Source organism: Lygodium microphyllum, chromosome 24 (assembly GCF_053477565.2).
Source record: "Lygodium microphyllum isolate KBCC chromosome 24, Lygodium_microphyllum_v1.1.10, whole genome shotgun sequence".
Classification (NCBI taxonomy): Eukaryota; Viridiplantae; Streptophyta; class Polypodiopsida; order Schizaeales; family Lygodiaceae; genus Lygodium; species Lygodium microphyllum.
This window is the reverse complement of record NC_141158.1, coordinates 87,097,847-87,117,437: the sequence shown is the minus strand read 5'-3', so window position 1 is coordinate 87,117,437 and position 19,591 is coordinate 87,097,847.

Here is a 19,591-nt window from a genome sequence, read left to right as displayed (position 1 = left end):
ATTCAGATATAGATTCAAATTCACACTCAAATTCAGAGTCTGACTCTAGTTCAGATTCAAAAGTTGACAGTTCACATTCTGATTTTGATGATTTAGAAGATAAGGAAAGGAAATCTAGAAGCAGGAAGAAGAAAAGGAAAGAGAAATAGAGAAGTAAAGCTAGAGGAAAGAATGACAAAAATGAAAAGGGAAAGACAAAGATCAAGTCTCAGAACCTGAATAAACAAATTTCTGCAACTCTGAAAAGTATGGGAATTACCATGCTACCAAACCCTTGATGAAGAGATTGTCCATTGCCATGATTAGAGGGTCTTTCAAATGATTGTTGCTCTCTTGGAAGTTGATCATGCATAGATCTTTGTGTATCCTTGTGTCTATCATCAAGGTTGACCTCTAATTGTCTTGGCATGGTAGCAGGCAGAGGATAGAATGATTTATAGAAAGGATCACATACACGCTCTTCATCATCTATTCTTACATCCTCTTCATGCCTAGTGTCATTCCTTTGGTTGAATTAAGGTCTTGATTTTTTGTTGCGCTGATATGAATTAGGTTGATATATATATTTGATTTTAGAATGCTTTCCTTTCTTGAAAATTGTAGGATCAGGAAGTGGAGTGAAATATGGGTCTTTTGGAGGTGGAACACTACCAACTATAGGTTGTGTTTCCTGTATTTTGGTTCCCAGGTTCTTAATAACAGTAATCAGCTCATTAAATTTACTATCAATTGACTTGTTAAGCATGTATATACCCCTCAAGAATCCCCTCATCCATGCTGATCAACTCCTTAGACAATTGTTGGTACCTATTAGAACCTTGAGATATATGAAACTTTGCATTTTCGAGATGACTTTGTTGAGCATAAATAGTACCAATGCCCTCATAATCTTCTCGGTGTTGATTTAGTCCAAGGTTGGATTCATTAGGCTCTCATTGGTAACTCTTGGCATCTTCATTAATGGTTTCCAAGGTGTGATCTTTTCTTTTGTTCTTGGCCATCTTGAATGCAAATTTTTCTATTGTAACTAGTTTATTGATCTTGGAACCAATTTCAATGATTTGTCTAGAACTATTCTACAGCCTATCTAGACCTTATTTGCACTTGTTAGATCACATGTAAGTGACCTTTCTTATACAAAACTCCCAAAAATCTTGAATTAGACCTGTAGGGTACTTGCATGATCTGTAATACTACTCCAAGAGTGAGAAAAACATCTATAAGTACCTATAAAAGTATGAATTTTCATATGAAATTCCTTGTTTGACCCTATTTAACTAAAAACTACTTGAAAAAGGTAAATACCATCTGAAATTGGATACACTAGTCGATCATAAACCCTATAAAGTGTAATAAATGCCCTATTTTAGTTCTCTCAAGTTGAAAACACCTTCTAAAACCTATAATGATGTTGAGATAAAGTAGGATCATTATAAGGATGCCAAAGTGAGGCCCAAATTTGCTGACACCATACCAACGTTAGTCCTCCATAGTGTAGTACCTGTGTGAGGGATAAAAGGGTGAGGTGGGTACCTACATGGACTTTGAGACCTGGGGGCTGTGCGAATTTCCCCCCTAAAAGTGAGGTTATGCACCCCTCCTAGTTTCTCATTATGAGGGAGGGTCACCTCTCTTTTGGTTAAAAACTCCCTTGGTATAAGCTTTTCCTCATGGGCATTTTTAAGATGGCAATGGCATGCTAGACTAATCAAATGGCCATGACATGCAAGGTAGAAATAAAACTCTATTTATTTTAATGAGATGAAAGTGGGAAAAAGGGTAAATGGACTGAAATTAAAAGGAAAAAAGGAGAGGGATTTTATCCTCTTGTAGTGACTCACTACATTATAATGATTTTTCCACTTACCAACTACATGATTTCCTGATGAGATACATCAATGGTCAATCAAGCCAAGGGTTTAGCTTTAGATTATCATACTCATGATTGAGGTTTTGATTAGCCTAATTTCACATCTACCACTTCAAGGGTGGTACTCAATTAGAAACTAGAAATAACATGTCCCTTATAGTGAAGGTTCCAAAACTGCCACTTATCAGTGGCTCTTGGCAAAGGCATTGCCTGTAGAGACCTAAAACATACACTAACTCTAGGGCTCTAGCCCTCATGGTCTTGTGGCTAGGAGCATCAATAGATTATACACTACTCTAAATAAATCATGCATTTGTATTGATTTGTGGTCCAATAGTTTTCCCATCCTAACTCCAACAGAGGGAGTACCCAAATATACAAGTGATCAACTCCTTGATTCATGCACAAAAAGCTTCCAAAGTAGAACGTTGTGACTCCTATGGCTCTCCTACACCTGGAGGATTGATCCTAGGTTGCATCATCTAACACATAGAACACAAGCATAACAAAGTCCTCTCATAATATAAATATAATAATCTAGGAGATTGCATGTATTTCTCACTTAATTGATTTTCCAAGATATCCTACTATCCTACCACAAAGGGAAATATTACACTCTCAACGTTGCTCATCACCTCGACATACAATTGTAGTGCATCCAAGAACTTATCTTTTAATAACATATTTATATTGCATATGAAAAGTGTATGGCACTCTCTACTCAAACAACTTAACAAAAAACTAGCCAATGTGAAGGCACAAATAATATTTTCATGATTTTTGTCTACTAGCATTGTGATGCATTGCTAGGGAATAGCACATCGAGCTAACACGTGGATACTAAACCCTTAAAACTTTTATGAACCATGGACTATATGCTAAGATATGAAAATAAATAAACAACTTAATCAAACATCTTTCCATTTCAGCCTCACAATCCCCTACTATTTACATTTAGATTGCTTACACAATTGTAGGGAGATTTTGTGATAAATTTTCATTAAAATGAGTTCCAAAAAATGCACTTTAAAATGGCACAAAAGAAAGTTAATCAAGAATTAGGTACTTGACTGTACCACTTATTCATTCAAATAAGAATATAGTATAATGTCTCGAAAAGGGACATTCACATCTAGTGTTGGTGTGGGCACGATAGTTCTTTATTCCCAACAACCTCCCACCTAAAGGCAACATGCCTAAAGAGAGTGAAAGAATCAACTAAGTTTAAGTATGTATAAAGCTGAAAAATCTATACCTATGCAACTCCCATAATCTAGTGGCAATGAGCAAACTGCTCTGCTAGAAGACCCTTCTAAGAAGTTCTATAGGGTTATCATCTATGCCCGAGGAGCTTAGTCATAAATATATCTATATATCGTTTGGGTTCAATACAAGGGACTTTTAAAATACAAATTTTACACATTTTTTACATACAAAAAGATTTTATATAAAGGCATTACTTATAGATTGAATAGAAAAGGGTTATGTTTTGTTAAGGGAAAATTCACAGATAAGGATATTTACAAATAGGCCTTGAACACACATGATATAGAGGGTATACATATAGTGAATTCCCCAAGCATCTATGTGCACCCTAACAAACTCAATACTTTTGCTGTAAAGTACCTCTAGATGAAATGATACTTCACCTATATGTGTTTTGTCTTTGCGTGAAAGACATGATTCCGTACTAATATGATAGCACTTTGAATATCACAATGGAGGACATGAACCTTTGTAATGCCAAGTTCTCCCACTAGATGTGAGAGCCATAAAGTCTCCTTGCATGCCTTAGTGGTAGCCACATACTCTATCTCTGTAGTAGACAATGATCCTCTTGTGAAGATGCATACATATCCTGAAGTAGACTTCCTATAGTTTGAATGACCAGCATAGTCTACATATGTAAACCCAACCATAGATGTCTTATGCTTCCCAAAGTAGATGCACAAATTCTTTGTGCCCTAGCACCTCATGATACCCTTCGCTACTTCCCAATGCTTCTTGCTAGGATTTACCATGTAGCTGCTAACCAGTCCCACAACAAATGCAATATCAAGATGTGTAGCAACCATGTAGCTGCTAACCAGTCCCACAACAAATGCAATATCAAGATGTGTAGCAACCATAACATACATCAAGCTACCAATAGCCAAACATACTAAATCTTGGCTATTTCGACCTTTTCATCATTAGATGTAGGGTTTTCCTTTACACTAAGTTTTACATATGGAGACAATGGAATACCAATCACTTCCCCCCTTCCATATTGAAACATTGCAAAATCTTGGATACATACTCCTAAACACAATATTAGTGATTTTGGGAACCTCCCAATTCCCATTTTTTGAATACTAAAAAGGTGCCATCTGGATAGCATGCCCATAAGTCTCTCAAAGCCATATGATGTGACTATCATTGGAAAGCACTTGAAAAATTGAATCTATTGAGCTATAGAGTGCTTGATTTGGAGTTATAGTGTTCAAGTTATGACAAATCCAAAGTTTTGATCATGTGTCCCAAACTTATGGGAAATTTTCATATTCCCCAATATGGTGTTCATACTATGATAGATAGAGAAGACCCTTTGACCTATCCTTGAGTATCTTGATCCTAGGAATATGATTTGCTCCACCAAGATTCTTCATGTCAAAGCCACTATGTAGGCTTTACTTTAGGGTATTCAAGGCATGAACATCCCTCCTTGCAAATCAGTATGTCATCCACATTCAAAACCAACAATATTAGGTTGCCATCATCTATTGCCTTCATGGTATACAAGCAGTGATCCATTGACTCTTACAGTAGCCTTGAGGCTAGATGAATATATCAAACTTATGATACCACTCTTGAGGTGCGTGTTTCATCCCATACAAACTCCTTTTGAGTTTATATACCATGTGCCCTTTCCCCTTTGCCACAAAACCCAAGATAGCACTACTTATGAAGACTATGTTACTCACTTATGCATGATGCATCCTTTTTTGTGATCCCTTTACATTTACTTATCTTAGTGAAACTTGATTGTATTCTAAGACTTGGTTTATTCATAAAATAAAGAAAAAAATGACATCAAAAAAATAGATAATGTGCAAGGATTAATAAAAAATTTTGAAATGATACCTTGGGTGGACATTGAGTAGATAATGTTCAAGAGCTAGAGGACTTAGATGCTGATCCGAGAAAATCACAAAAAAATATTTGTCTAACACTTTGTTGATTTTTTGTACATTTGGAGCTTTGAAATAAAGAAGAGGATGGGAACAACCTCTTGGGAAATCCAAGAAATCACTGGATGAAAATATTTCATGGACCGGTTTACCAAGGAGGGGTGAAGAGTAAAGATCAATGGAGGAAGGTGAAGGAAAAATATATAAAGTGAAAAGAAAAGATATGAAATGGATTTGGAGCCATCCAAAGGGCATGTGAGGCTCATAATGTCATGACTTTGGAGCCTTATGATAATTCATCCAAATGGGATCCTTCTTGGAAGCATTAGTGGAAGAAAAATCAGGCACATGATTTTGTAAGATTTTTTAAAAATACTTCCACTCCGATCCAAAAAAAACTTTTCAACATGGCAGTTGTAGCACGTGAGCTGAAGTTTTGGCTGGTATTTTTTTATAATTTTTTGAAGCTATGAGTCGGGAGATATGGCCAAAATGGTGGATGCCAACTTTTTCCAACTGGGGTGGAGACCACCTCCCAATTTTATACACACCCACACTTTCTTCCCCACACCTAACACTTCCATAAAACATCATTCATTAGACTCCCAACCATTTCCCCTCTCTTCTCCTCTCTCTCAAGCTAATAAACCATTAGAATTACCCTCCTAAATCACCCTCAAACCATCCTTAATTGTAGTAGTAATGTATGAATTCTCACTACTCTCTCTCCATCATTGCTAGATATGATCTTATTTTATGAACATTCTCTATTTTTTTTTATAGGAGAGCTTTTGGACTCAAGCTATAGGGGGAGAATGGAGACAATTCACCTATGATGGAGCTTGATTAAGTACAAATTAGTCAACAAAACATCTAGATGGAGCTTCCACATTGGTGGAACCGCCTTAATGCAGCTTTGGTGATGATAATTCCTATCATATCTTAACCTCCTCCCTAAACACCCTCAAGGCCTATATAAAGAGGCCTTCTCCTTTATCATTTTCAAGAAGAGAGAGAGCTAAGAGGCCTTCTTCAGCCCTATTGAGCCTTTCCCATTCTCCCTTATGAGCTTATGCAATTCCTTCCCTTACTATAGCTTATGTATGCTCTACAATGTAATAAGCCCATGATATTGGTGTCCATATTGTGTATATTGGTTATGTCCCGAGGGTTCTCCATCTCTTAAGTTTATTGATTCATCTATTTTTTTGTAGTTCTCTCTCACTCACTCACTCACTCACTCTCTCCCTCTCTTAGTTTTCCTCTCTTCTCCCTCACAATCTCCTCTCCCTCTTGTATAGCGTCCTAGTCCGCTCTTCCATGACTAGGTGGTGCCCTTACCTCATTCACTTTGTGGCAAAAGGGAGTTTGGCATAGTATAGAGGCTGCCATACCGAATTTCCTTCATCATAAATTGGTGCCCCCACTGAGGACATTCTCATCCATGCAGGACAATACAACACATGGTGCATCCTCTACAACAAGTGCCCCAAGTGGCTCTTCTCCAACGCCTTCACCAACTTTTTTTGAAGCTGGTCGAATTCCACGACTCCCACAATGGTCTCCCAAGGAAGCCCAAGAAAGGAAGTATGCCTATCAGATGACGGCACGTATGCGAGTAAAAGGTGTTCACCTTAGAAATTCCATTCTCTCATAGCGAAAAAAATCATGTTGCCATCAATTGCTAGGTTCTCATAATTATGGTGAGTGTTTTGCAAACAAAGTGAAGGCCCTTCCGAGAGGTCCTCGTCTCCAAATCATCAAATCCCTCTCTCTCTCTGGCCTAATCCACATCAAAGGAGGACAATTACGCATGAACGGTGTGGAGTTTTGTAGAAGTGCAAATTATGAAGACTACCTTCAACTGTTCTTAGCTCGAAGGTTGGGTGTGGTTGAAAAGGTGGCCATCACACCTTATGAAATATATGTCGCCGAGGATGGACATACTAAGGCAAGAACAATCACTGGTGAGCAAATTCTCCGTATAGCAAAGTTGGTGGGTTCCGGAAAGAAACACTCTGGGAAAAATCCTTCATAATTCAAGAAAGTGCATTCCCTCTACTCCCTTAAGTAGTTTCCACTCATGAATAATAATAATGGCCCGAATTTCTACACCTTCCACTCTGTACAAAACATCCAAGTTCATGTATGCATCAGTAGGAAGATCTTCTTCCAGCAGCGTCTTGTCATGTACTTTGGGGCTGAAAGATTAAGGGTGATTCTTGTATCACCAGAACCTATAATCTTCCCAATGCTAGACTACAATGCATCCTTCAATGTACATGTCTTTATCTTATTATAATAGTTTCTCATGAATCACAACGAGTTGTACGGACCTATCCATCCACTTGCTATGCAAATTGTGCATATTGTAGCCAGCACAAAGCTTAGATTCCAAGGCATTATTAGAAGCATACTGGGGCCTAGACGTCTTGCTGAAATCAATGCATCTGTGAACCCATTCATCCTTCCCCTCATAAAATATAACTTATGTCTAGACGTATTCATCTTTGTACTCTACTAAGGTAACATGGCATTTCCAAGCTTCTTTGGGCGCAATGGAGAAAATGTAGTGGATTTTTTGGACAACCTTGAGATGGCCTTCCTTGTCTTTGGGAGGGATGATGAAGCATTAAAGTTGAGGGCTTTTCCTTTGGTGCTCAAGGAAGAAGCTAGAATGTGGTTCCAAACTGTAAATCCGGCCCAAAGAGCTGAATGGAAAGGATTGAAGGCAGCTTTCTTGCAGAGATTTCAACAAACTAACTTAGCTGAAGAGTTATGGCAACGGCTTTTGGCCCTCCATCAAAGTGATCCTTATTGTTATGCAACTTATGAGGAAGGGTTTTTGAAGCTTTGGGGGTAGTGGTCACACTCACTAAACCCTGGAGAGAGAGCTCCAAACTGCCTTCAAAAGGATCGATTTATTTCAGGTTTGTATCCATTGCTCAGGGAGAAGGTAAAGGTGAAATTTCCAAACACTTTTGAAGATGCTTTGAGAATCACTAGGGAAAAGAATCGAAAGATTCTCTACCAAGCCCAAGCTAGCTAAGTAGTATTGGGAAATAACATCACAACTATGGAGGCCTCTCAAGTTCCCCCAAATGTATCTAATACACCAGGCCTTGTTAGAGGTCAAGAAGGCATGATCCAACAAATAAACAATCTTACTAATCAACTAGAGGGTTTGAGAGTGAATCTTGTGCAAGGTGCAAGAAGACCTATCGAGGGGAATGGTGGGAATCGACCACAAATGCGGCGACAAGCAAGGGAGATGTTGTGTTACAACTGTGGAGAAAATGGACATGGCATGTACAATTGTCCTCACCCTAGAAGATATGACCACCCTGCCAGAGGTCCTCGACAACAAGTAAGCCCTCCTCGTGCTAGGACCTCAAGAGCAAGAGTAGTCAACCTGCAATTTTACAACCACCTTATGTTCAAGCTAAAACCCCTGCTGTTCAACCAAATGTTGTCATAAAAATAGAGGAGGTGGTCAGGGATAGAAGGCTCCAAGAAGAAATAGCGAGAGGTAAGATGAAGGTAGATGTAGTAGAGACCATCCCTATCAAGCAGGTACATGTCCAAACTTAGGCAAGCAAGGAAGCAATCAATGAGGCAAGTACATCACAGGCACCTAAAGATGAAGGGAAGAAGAGAAAGACTCGAGCTAGGTCTAAAATTGATATCTCCGACTTCCCTTTGGGTTCTCAGACACGACCTTATGATCTGGTAGCAGACGTGAGCTCTCAAGGGCCAAAAATTACTTGGCCACAACTACTTCATGCCTCTCCAAAGCTATGATGACAATGGTCAAAAATGGTAAGCACAAGGGCAAGGCAAGGTAAAATGGTTAGTGCAATCAAGGCATATGGCCTCAAGGATATAGTGCCTTTAGTGGAGGCTCAAATCAAAGGTCAACGGATTCGAAAAACATACATCGATAGTGGAGCAGAGATTTGTGTTATGACAGAAAAGCTTATGCATCAATTAGGTTTAAAAGTAATGGAATCCTCAACCTTTAGGGCAAAGATGGCCAACAATGGTGCGGTCACATAAGTGGGTGTAGTGAAAGCTTTGAGAGTTTCTATTTTTTGAATCACTGCAGCAGTGGATGTTTATGTGATGCTAGTAAAGGGAGAAGGATATCCCCTCATCCTAGGGAGACCTTGGCTTATGGGCATCGGAGCTAGGCAAGATTGGGCAACATGAGATCTGGAGTTGAGGCCATGTAAGGTGGGTGGCCACAATCAAAAGGTGGTTTACAACTTGAAGAGTGGGCGTCAAGAGAACCTTGAACTAGAAACCTCTGCTAATGAGTGGAGCTCAAGTGGATGTTCCTCATCGGTAGAAGAGGAAGAGAGTTCAAGTGGAGAGAGTGATAGCACTCTCGAAGTTATGGGCGTCACCTTAAAGGAACCTACCTCATCAGAAGACAACCCAAGAATCCAAGGAGAAGATGTGTGGGATGCTAGCCTAAAGAAGATGATATCCAAGGATATAAAGGATGAAGAAAGGGAGGGTTATGTGAATGTTCTCAAGAAGCATGCATCATTGTTTATTTCTGATTATACTCACATTACAGGTGTCACTACAGTGAAGCATCACATCCAACTCAAAGAAGGAAGCAAACCTGTAGTACAAAGATTGAGAAGACTGGGAGTTGTGCAACAGGATGCACTGTTGACGGAGGTGAAGAGAATCTTGAATGCAGGATTCATATACCCAGTGGAAGATTCAGAATGGGTCTCCCCAAGTAGTAGTGAGGCCAAAGAAAAATGGTAAGTGGCGAGTATGCATAGATTACAAGCCACTAAATGCTGCAACAAAGAGGGACCACTTTCCTCTCCCATTTCAGGATGAAATCTTGAATGAAGTAGCGGGACATGAGCGGTATACGGTGTGTGATGGCTACTCTGGCTACTTCCAAAATCGCATTGCAGAGGAGGATCAAAAGAAGACCACTTTCATCACACCATGGGGCTATTTTGCCTTTCGGGTCATGCCCTTTGGTCTCACAAATGCCCCAGCAACCTTTCAACGATTCATGAATATGGTTTTCCAACCTTACTTTGGTAAGTCCATAAGGGTTTTCATAGATGACTTTTGTATTTACGGCTCAAGGAACATACATCTACGCAAGGTTGATGAAGGATTTACTCGCTTAGCTAGGTTGGGTGGACAACTAAATAAGGATAAATGTCACATTGGGAAAGCAAAGTTACACTACTAGGGCATGTAGTGTCAATTGAAGGAACTGAGGTAGATCCAAATAAGGTAGAAACATTGCTAGCTCTACCTTCCCCAACCTCCATCAAACAATTAGTCTCCTTCTTACAAAAGCTAAGATATTTGGGTAGATTTATACACTTACTCTCTCAGGCCATATATCCCCTGCAGCAACAACTGACACACCAAGAAACACTTGTATGGAGTGAACAAAGTGAATGGCATTTTAAGGAGATAAAGAAAATGTTGGGGTCACTTCCTATAATCCTCCAGCCTTGTTGGGAAGAAACATTCTTTGTAAACCCTAGTGTTGGAGAAGAGGCCATTAGTGCTGCTCTCCTATAAAAACATCCAAAAACATCCTTCATAAGGCCTGTGTATTTTGTTAGCCGCCTCATGAAAGCCCCAGAGAAGGCTTACACCTCCATGGAACAACTAGTGTTGGCCCTCATGTTTGCAGTAACCGAATTTCTGCCATATTTACTTCCAAAGAGGTTTGTGATCATCACTGTGGAGGATATGTTTCCCTATGCACTACAACATATGGAAATCTCTGACAAAATAGCAAAGTGGGTGGTCCGACTTCAAGAGTTTGATTATACAGTGCAGGTTGAAAAAACAACTCGGGCATGCTTGGCTGATATTTTGACAAATAGGTGCTATGAGAAAAATCTCATGGTGAAAAGAAAGAACCTTCCACCACCCCCATCCATAAAAACTCTTGTAGATGCTTATAGCCTCTACTTTGATGGTGCATACAAGAGAACTAAGGATAAGGCAGCCACATGCATTATTGTTTTCTCTCCTTTAGGAGAGAAAATCTATGGTGAAGGAATCATCTTGGAAGGTGTCCACTCTAACAATGAGTCAGAATATCAAGCTTTAATTCATGGTCTTTGTTGGCGTCTTAGTAATTCAATCGAGAGATTGAATGCTTTTGGAGACTCCATGCTATTGGTAAGGCAGATGCAAGGTACATGGGCATGCAAAAATACAAACCTCTCTAGTAAAATGAGAGAGGCCAAATCTCTTATGAGAAGATTTAGGGAGGCACAAGTACATCATGTGCCAAGAGACCAGAACAAAGATGCCGACCATCTAGCATCATCAGAGCTGAATGAGTCAATGGTGGGAGCAGTGGCTATCAAACCCCCACTTCGACAAGGCAAGGAAGACTTAGAAGATATTCTACATCTCTTAGAGCAAGGAGAAGCTCCCAAACACCTTACTAAGGGAGAAAGACAGTGGCTAGCTCGGAAGGCTACAAGATATCGCATGGTAAATGATAGTTTGTATTGTCTTGGTAAGGATGGTGTGCTTAGGAAAGTGCCTTCAAAATGGGAAATTGAAGAAATCTTAAAAGCTTGCCATGATGATGTGTGTGGAGACCTCTTTGCACACGACATCACAAGTAGAAAGGTTCTACAAGCCGGCTTTACTTGGCCCAGTCTACACCGAGATGTCAAATATTGGTGTCAAACATGTGAAGAATGTCAAAAATCAGGACCACGACGGCTCATAACAGAACCCCAAACCCCAATCAAGGTCTATGGACCTTTGAGAAGTGGAAAATTGATGCCATAGGGCCTCTACCACGCACTCCATCAGGAAAAGAGTATATTATCATGGGGATAGATTACGTGACTAGATGGGCCAAGGCTATGCCAATTAGAAGTATCACTGCTAAGGAAGTGAGTAAATTCATCTTTGACCACATTTGTTGTAGGTTTGGTACCCCTCTTGAAATACTATCAGATAGAGGACTAGGATTTAGAGCTAATGTGGTGGGTGAACTCATGCAAAAACTAAATATTCAATGATGACACTCTACCCCTTACTACCCTCAATGCAATGGATTGGTGGAAAAGGTAAATGGAATGATTTGTAAAATCATCAACAAATAGGTACATTCAAGGCCCCGAGATTGGGACAAGCACCTTAGTGGAGCTCTATGGGCTTATAGAACCTCCTTCAAAACCATGTTAGGATTCACACATTTTCATCTAGTTTATGGACAAGAGGCTCTTTTGCCTATTGAGGTGAAATTAGCTAGCCTTCGAGTATTAGGTGGCACAGTAGGCTCTCAAAAGGAGAAGTTACATCAAAGATTACTGGACCTAGAGAGGCTACAATTGGATCGTAAAGAAGCCATCAACCACCACTCCCAAGAAGCTGAGAAGCATAGAGAAGGGTTCAACAAGAAGCTAACATATAAAAACATCAAGGAGGGATCTTTAGTGCTTCGATATGACAATCGCTTTTATAAAAGAAAGGATGGCAAGTTTCTCTACCGGTGGGAGGGGCCGTTTTGGGTCACAAAAAAATTCAACAATGGCTCCTACAAACTTCAAGGCATTGAGGGAAAAGTTCACAAGACCAGGGTAAATGGATGGCGCTTAAAACCCTATCACATCAAGGTGGGGTCAGCTCAAGATACCAAAGAGTGTCTAGAGGCATAAATACCTCTAGCTAGGTTGGGGAGGGCTATATGATCCGAGAAAATCACAAAAAAATATTTTTCTAACACTTTGTTGATTTTTTGTACATTTGGAGCTTTGAAATAAAGAAGAGGATGGGAACAACCACTTGGGAAATCTAAGAAATCACTGGATGAAAATATTTCATGGACCGGTTTACCAAGGGGGGGTGAAGAGTAAAGATCAATGGAGGAAGGTGAAGGAAAAATATATAAAGTGAAAAGAAAAGATATGAAATGGATTTGGAGCCATCCAAAGGGCATGTGAGGCTCATAATGTCATGACTTTGGAGCCTTATGATAATTCAACCAAATGGGACCCTTCTTGGAACCATTAGTGAAAGAAAAATCAAGCTCATGTTTTTATAAGATTTTTTAAAAATACTTCCACTCCGATCCAAAAGAACTTTTCAACATAAAAGTTATAGCGCATGAACTGAATTTTTGGATGGTATTTTTTTATAATTTTTTAAAGCTATGAGTCGAGAGATATGGCCAAAATGGTGGATGCCAACTTTTTCCAACTGGGGTGGAGACTACCTCCCAATTTTATACACACCCACACTTTCTTCCCCACACTTAATACTTCCATAAAACATCATTCATTAGACTCCCAACCCTTTCCCCTCTCTTCTCCTCTCTCTCAAGCTAATAAACCATTAGAATTACCCTCCTAAATCACCCTCAAACCATCCTTAATTGTAGCAGTAATGTATGAATTCTCACTACTCTCTCTCCATCATTGCTAGATATGATCTTATTTTATGAACATTCTCTATTCTTTTTTTATAGGAGAGCTTTTGGACTCAAGCTATGGGGGGGAGAATGGAGACAACTCACCTATGATGGAGCTTGATTAAGTACAAATTGGTCAACAAAACATCTAGATGGAGCTTCCACATTGGTGGAACCGCCTTAATGTAGCTTTGGTGGTGATAATTCCTATCATATCTTAACCTCCTCCCTAAACATCCTCAAGGCCTATATAAAGAGGCCTTCTTCTTTATAATTTGCAAGAAGAGAGAGAGAGCCAAGAGGCCTTTTTCAGCCCTATTGAGCCTTCCCCATTCTCCCTCATGAGCTTATGCAATTCCTTCCCTTACTATAGCTTATGTATGCTCTACAATGTAATAAGCCCATGATATTGGTGTCCATATTGTGTATATTGGTTATGTCCCGAGGGTTCTCCATCTCTTAATTTTATTGATTCATCTATTTTTTTTGTAGTTCTCTCTCACTCACTCACTCTCTCTCTCTCTCCCTCTCTTAGTTTTCCTCTCTTCTCCCTCACAATCTCCTCTCCCTCTTGTATAGCGTCCTAGTCCGCTCTTCCATGACTAGGTGGTGCCCTTACCTCATTCACTTTGTGGCAGAAGGGAGTTTGGCATAGTATAGAGGCTGCCATACCGAATTTCCTTTGTTAATGCTACGGAGACTAGCTATTATGAACACATGCTTGCTTGATCATGCATTCTTCTTGATGATGTACATGCTACTTTAGAGCCCTGTCATAATTTTTGGAGACATGGAAAGCTTGCTAGATACTGTTATAGGTGTTAACAATGTTGTGCCACAAGGGCTAGCATACATAGTCAGATTTTGCTCAGATTTTGGGTGTCACACTTGTCAAAAATGTCATGGGATTTTTGACATAGAGTGTGAAAGTGGGATCTGCTTTGTCTTGTGAAAGATTTCATGCTTTGTCTATAGAATGGTAAGTGATGGACTTCTTAGTTAGTGGACTTGTCTAACTTTCTCATTATCTTGATGATAGGAGGTAGTAAAGTGGAGCCTCGAAAGTTAATGACCATTTGGCTTTGAGTAGTGATTAGTATTCACTTAAGTGACTTGTTTTATGGGCTATGTGGTGGATAATGGAGTGTGAGATCAAGAAGACCATTCAACATAGATTTAGAAGCACCAACAAGACTAATTTGGTGGTTTTTATCCAACATGGCCATAAAGATGAAGGCAATGGTATGCTAACTAGGAGAGGACACAAGGAAAATGTGAGGGGAACCTACAAAGAAAGTAAGTGGGCTAGAGGCTCATTCATGAAAAAAGAGAGAGGAGAGTATTAGGACTATTTTAAACATGGGAAAATAGGGGAAGAGAGAGTAGCAAGCTATCCTTGAATATCATAATCTCTTATAAGGACTTGGAGGAAATCTCTCACTTGATTCTCAGTCTTTGAAACATCAGGGGAGTCGCTAAAACATAATCAATGTAATCATCATGGGGGATTCATTAGATGTTGGTTCAAGAAGTTCACTATTTTCATCCACGTGAGAAATAAGTTGATTTATGGTATCATGAGAAACCTTCATAGGTTGAAAAACTATCTCATTTGGTGCTACACTAACTATGCACCATTGAAAAGAGGCAAAAAGTGTCATACATATCCTGTGAGCATATGTTGTATCTTTCATACATGAAAGTGAAGGCTAAAAACCATCTTTCATAAATACAACATCATGGTTGACCAAGATACACTTACTTTATGGATACTATAACTTACAACTTTTTCTTTCATTATTATATCCAATAAAGGTGCATTTCACAGCCTTATCTGATTTCTTGTGTTGTTGTATTGGTATTAAAGCATAAATTAAGCAACCAAAAACAACCAAGTGAGTGAGGACGGCTTTTACCATGCTAAGCATCATATAGAGTGATAGATTTTGTGCCTTGATGGGGCACTTGTTAAGTATATCAATTGTGCATAAAACAAGCTCAAGCCAAAAACCATGTGATAGAGCTTGACCCTTAAACATGCATCATCCCATTTCTATGAGATGTCTATTCTTCCTCTTAGCATATATCTCTTGCTAGGGTGTATACAATAGTGTACATTGGTGCTTTCAACCAAACACACATTAAACTCCTTTAACATATACCTCCCTTCTCTCCCCCTTGATCAGAACCAATAATGCCCACTTTACATCTTGAAAAATCTTTAGCCATGTTGAGAAAATTCTTGAAGTACAAAAACACTTTAGACTTTCAAACCATATGTTCATCCATACTTGTAGTAATAATTAATGAAAGTCATGCAATACAAGTAGTTGCCAAAAAATGTGTTTGCATTGGAACACAAACATCACTTTGTACAAGCTATACTCTGTGAAAAACTCTCACAAATCAAGAGTAGGCAATGAAGACACCGTATCAGATTTCTACATGTGTAGCAAACTAGCAAGATTCATATGATCAAAATGTGTATGCTAAAGTTTTGCATGTGAGACAACTTGCAAATTTGCAATTGCACATATTGTCTTTCACACATTTACTCTAATTATTGAGCTTGTATAGTCCATGACATAGTGAACTAGATGTAATAATGACATCACCACATGCTAGTTCATGAATGATATATCTACAATCAACAAACTTCACAATCAAGCCAATCTTGGGAAGTGCAAAAAATAACAACAAAATCTTCTTGATCTTTGGTATATATAAAAACATTTTGTAGATCGGAAATTAGTATCACTAATAACAATCAACACAAATTTTCCAACTCCTTTAACAGGATAAGAGAAGTGATCGACACATGTGATAGTACTACCATTAGGGGTCGATTCAAGAGAAATGAATAGACTACATAGAGAAGTAATATGCATAATAGCACCACTATCAAAATACCATATATCTATCCACAATAGACATGCAATAATTATGTAAAGAAGGGTTATAATTGCATTGTACACTAAATGCCCACGTTGTATCCTACACAATATTTATATATTCTGATTTGGAAGCACAGGTATTTGTAAAAACCATACTAATCTCTTTCTTCGTAGTCTCTTTTCTAGCTAGTTTAGGACAATTCTTAATGACATGATCTTTTGCCTTGCAATACTTACAAGAGATTGTATTCTCATTTTTCCCCTCATCCCTATCAACCTTCTTTGTTTGAAACAACATTTGCAAATTTTTTCTTACCACTAAAAAAATGTAACATTTTCTTTACTTTTTGACTAGCCACAAAAGTTTGATCTATAACATACATAATGAACATATTTTACTGAGATTGTTTTTCTTATAGTAAAATAGAAACCAACTCATTGCATGACAAATCATTAGAATTGATGCAAAAATCTGATAATAATGAGGAAGACCATTGAAAATAATTTTCATAAGTTAACTATTGGGTAAAATATCATACGTAGCATTCAATTGCTCCTTAAGATATTTGACCTTTGCTGAAAAATTTTCCATGGAGTCACCTTCATCCATATGTTCGCTCTCTACTGGCTTACATATGTAGGCAACACATGCCTTCCTCATTCTCAAGAAAAACAAACAAAAGAAAAGAAGAAAGAACAAAAACAAACCAAGAGGAAGCAATGTACTCATCTCAAAGGCCTGAGGATGGATTCTTCATCTCCTCTTTGCGACGACCCCTCCTCTTCCTTCCTACATTTCCTCCTCTTCTTCGTGAATGGCAGTAACAACGGTGGTGAGAAGCTCACCTTCTCTCTCTTTCTCTATTCCTCTCCCTCTCCCTCCCTAAACCATGATCTTTTATGCTCTCTCTCAAACTCCTTACGGCAAAATGACATGCTCGGATTTGGCCCGTTTCTTTTTATGAGAGTACCATTGATGGCGCTGCTAATTTTCCTCCCAAACACTTGGATGCGCTTCTCCTAAATTTCGGCTAAACGGTAGTTGATAGTAATATATAAAGATATATTAAAGTCATTTATTAAAAAATAATTTTATTGTAAGAAAGTCATCAATTATGGTAAAAAAATCATAGAAGGGTTTTAAAAAATCACAAAAAAGGTTACATAGGGATATATAAAACACGCTACCCCCAAGGAGTAAAAAATCTATAAGCATGCTTAACTTTTGCAATCACCTCTATAACCATTTCCAAGGTCCTCTACATAATAACTATCAAATATGAACCAAACTAACAATCCCTCTTACACCATTTGATAAAAGAAAAGTAGGTTCCTAGTTATGCCTTGTATATAGAGTACATCAATTGATTACTTTGTTTTACTATCCTCTATAATCAAGTGAACATTTTCAATATGAGTAATGAGATGGGCTATATCATCCCATGTCTCATAGCTTATAGACTCTAAGGATGCAGATCACTCTAAACAACTCTAAACACCATATTGGGGAATATGGGAATTTCCCATAAGTTTGGGACACGTGGTCAAATCTTTGGATTTGTCATAACTTGAACATTATAACTCCAAATCAAGTACTCTCCAATGATAGGTCACATCATATGGTTTTGAGAAACTTATGGGCATGTTATCCGAGTGCCACACTTTTAGTATTCAAAAAATGGGAATTGGGAGATTCCCAAACTCACTAATATTGTGTTTCTAAATGAAAGGTTCCATGGCAGAGAGTTGCTCACTTTATGTCATCATTATTTTTGCCAGTGGAAGCATAATTATATAGTTGCTTTTTTTAATTTTTTAATTTTAGTATTATTTTTAAAACAATCACTAGAAATATGGCCTTTCTCACCACAATGCTAGCATTTTGTATGATTACCAAATTTTTTCTACTAACTTGAAACTTGCAATTTTCCCTATTGGGCTCTCCCTTCCTTAAGACTATCCTCTATTTTGATGTGCACCATAACTTTAACAATGATTACCACCTTTCCCTCAGCCACAACCTATACCTCTACTAGTAGAGTAAAATACCTATTCAGGCTAACTTTACTTTTAGATGAAGGAGAATTCTAGCTAAGGTCCCTTCTCCTCAAGTATTCCCATAGAAATTTGATCTACAAAGATAGAGATATCATCCTTGGTATTCGTAGATGACATAAATCTCTTGTATTCATCTCCAAGTTCATGTATACATACTCACATAACATCATCTTCATCAACTCCTATACTGATAGATCCAAGAGCTTCCATAATACTTTTGATCTTTAATGCATAGTCATTGATAAATAGATTTTCTCTTTATACTTGATTCAACTCACACTTTAGTTTGCATATTTCTATCATTTGTGTTTACCTCAAACAACCTTGTGAAATTCTTAAATTGAATAACAACATTTTTTAATTCTTGCAAATAGCTCATCATATTATTTGTGATACTAACCAATACATCACTTTACTTTGTGCTACTCCCAATTCTTCTTAGCCTTTATCTATCATGTACTAGCATTTTGCTATAAGGGACTTTGGGAGCCATTGTCATTTCTCCTTCAACACAGTTCTAAATGCCTTTACCCTTAAAACAAATTGTTGTCCTAGCTTTCATGTAAGATAATTATTCTTATGAATATTCTCATTAACAATCTAGTTAAAATTATCAAACATTTTGACAAGATAAGAAACCTTGCAATCTACAACTAAGTTGATACCAAGTGCCATCTCACTTTGCGCTTCATAGAAAGTCTGAGAAACTATAAAAGACAAGGGATCTTGTCAAGTAGTGTGACTACATACCACCTAAAAATTTTGAGACACATAAAATGAAAACCATGTTTCAATTAATTGGCTAATGAATTGTTAATGTTTGTTTCCTTGTAGCTACATTATCTCAAAGAAAATTTATCCCATAATACTTTGCAATGCTATAGTGTTGGCAATTGAGGCAATGCATTTAGTGAAGGAGATTTTCGTAGAAACCATGCTCACAAAGCCAATCACATCTTATAGTACATATAGTGGATGAGATAGCTAAATGTGGTATCATTCATGCTTAATGGATGTTTTTTCTTGAGCACTTTATGAATATCTTGAAGGATTTTATGAGGCAAAATACAAGGCTTGAGGGTAGTATGACAGTAAATTGGTTGGTCTAAGGTAATTGATAGATAGTTTCATTGAAAAGTGAATAAATTTTATCTACCTTATA